Genomic DNA, 2,404 nt, shown 5'->3' with positions numbered 1-2,404 from the left:
ATTCAATAGGTCCTGGGATATGAAATTGCCCGAGGAGCCCGAGTCGACGAGGGCAGGGACTGAAACAGAAAGGTCTGGGGTAAGTAGTTGTCCCGAAAGCATTGACAGCGTGGAAATGACAGGGTCTAGTTGGAGGGTACTCACCGCAGGACGTGGGGGTTTGACTGGGCAGGTCCTGATGTAATGATCCTCCGCAGCACAGTAAAGGCACACACCTGCCGCGAGACGGCGAGCACGTTCAGAAGGGATGAGCCGGGAGGTGTCTACTTGCAGCGGCTCTGGTACTGGGGAACCCATGCCGGGCGTGACAGACTGGTGGGCGGCTTCAGAGGCGTGGCATGCGGACAGACACTGGGAAATTCGGTTGGCTTTTTGCATCAAGCTTTCCAGTCCAACGGAATCATCATAGCCATTTGAGCTTGTACACGGGGATTCAATCCTTGCCGGTAAGAGCTAAGTAGAGCCGCCTCATTCCACCCGCTAGTCGCCGCCAGCGTTCTGAACCGCAGTGTGTAGTCTTTAATGGAAGAAGTGCCTTGGCGTAAGGCCACTTGCAGGAGGAAGCTGCCACACTCAGCTGCATCACCCGCGTATGAAGCAGGCAGGGCCATGGGACTGACAGAGGCAGATTGGGGGGTTACCGGAGGAAGCAGGGAGTGAACGGTAGACCGGACAGTGAGTGACTGAGATGTGTGTGTATTTGTAGTGTGGCTTGATTGGTGACAGCAGGTGCGGGTGATCAGAACTCAGGTGACTGTGATCGGGTGATTATCCTGGATGGTGACTGAAGTGACTGTGATGAATCCCTGACAATTTTAAGGCAGCAATATAGTAATTTTTAAACAATAGATGACCTAAATAAAACAACCCAGCATGTTGGGTAAAAACATTCAACCCAACCAGCTGGGTCAGAATAAACCAGCATGTGTTCTGTCCAATATTTACCCAGCGCTGGGTTGCCAAGTAAACCAAGTTGGGTTGTTTTTAACTCAGCATTTGTTAGAGCGTGAAGATTATATTTTATCTTGATATATTTTTATCAAAACAATACACATGATATATGCTTATATTGTAGGCGTGAGGGCAAACAATTGCATTGTGCTGTCAATCATTTTTCTTGGATTAACTGAATCCTCAACTTTCCCCAACCTTCATAAAAACAATAAAGTTACTTATACACTTCAAGTGGTGATTTTAATATATATGTGAAGGGAATGCATTTCACACATACTTTGTTAGCCTATTTGTTAACTGTCCTTTATTTTGACAGAGAACTAGGCTGACGTGGGGAAAAGATATCTGTCCAAGATTTAAGAAATTAATGCATATTTTATCAAATCTTTTCTTTATTTGAGGAAAACGTGAGCAGAGTATAATTTTGTTCGCATATTTAACATTAACAAAACATAAAACATTAATGGAGCATGCAAACAAGACATTAAGGACAATAGACTGAATGGGTGCTTAGATGAAAGAAAAAACATTAAACATTTATCTCGAGAAAAGCCATTTGTAACAGTTTTCTATATTTAATACAATATTTATAACTGAACACGAATCAATTAACTATAAATTTTGTGACTACGGCACGTACTGCCTTGAGATCGAGCTGAAATATTAGGCAGAGACTTGCGTTGTCTTAAACACTTTGTTCATTGTATTCGTTGTATTTCTATATGTTGATGAATAGTATGATAAGATATAATATGGTAACAACAAATATACAAGGCACCACGCACACATTACAGCCTAAACTTACAGATGTACTGAAGCAATCAACCCCCCAAATTCTGGGATGGGAAAACTTGCAAAACCGGTTTGTCTTAAAATAGACTGAACGCCTTGTAAATGAAAGGTGAGAAAAGACCGACAATTAACACACCTCAAACAAAAACTAGCTCCTTCTTTAAAAGAGCCGTAGCCTATATTTACGAAACCCGGAAACAAACAAAATTTTTACATGAACATAACCAGAAACGGAAAAATTGTTCTGAAAAGAAACGCTTATTTGAAATGTCCATTCAAAGGCCAGAGAAAACATAATACAATTATCCATAAATAAAAAAGAATATTAAGGCCAATACCCGAAATATATTTCACTTAAATATTAGGCTAAAAAAAGAAAAGAAAATGTGCTTCTTTAAAGATATAGGAAAGGAAACAAAGACATTCAGTTTGTTTTCGTTATTTTGCAAAATCGGAATATCTTTTCTAAATTTATGAATTATGTCTTGCTTTTATCTGTATGACAGTTTTGATAAATAAAATATCCAAGAGCACACCATAAGCACTGAAATATAGGGAAAAAAATAGAAAGAGAAAAAGATTTATATATATATATATATCAGTGGCGAGCGGTGACTTATGCTGAGTGATAAGCCCCCCCCCCTCGGCTTTTAGGACA

The sequence above is a fragment of the Sinocyclocheilus anshuiensis genome, unplaced genomic scaffold, assembly GCF_001515605.1.
Source record: "Sinocyclocheilus anshuiensis isolate Anshui unplaced genomic scaffold, SAMN03320099.WGS_v1.1 scaffold1416, whole genome shotgun sequence".
Classification (NCBI taxonomy): domain Eukaryota; kingdom Metazoa; phylum Chordata; class Actinopteri; order Cypriniformes; family Cyprinidae; genus Sinocyclocheilus; species Sinocyclocheilus anshuiensis.
Note: the sequence above shows the minus strand (reverse complement) of the source record.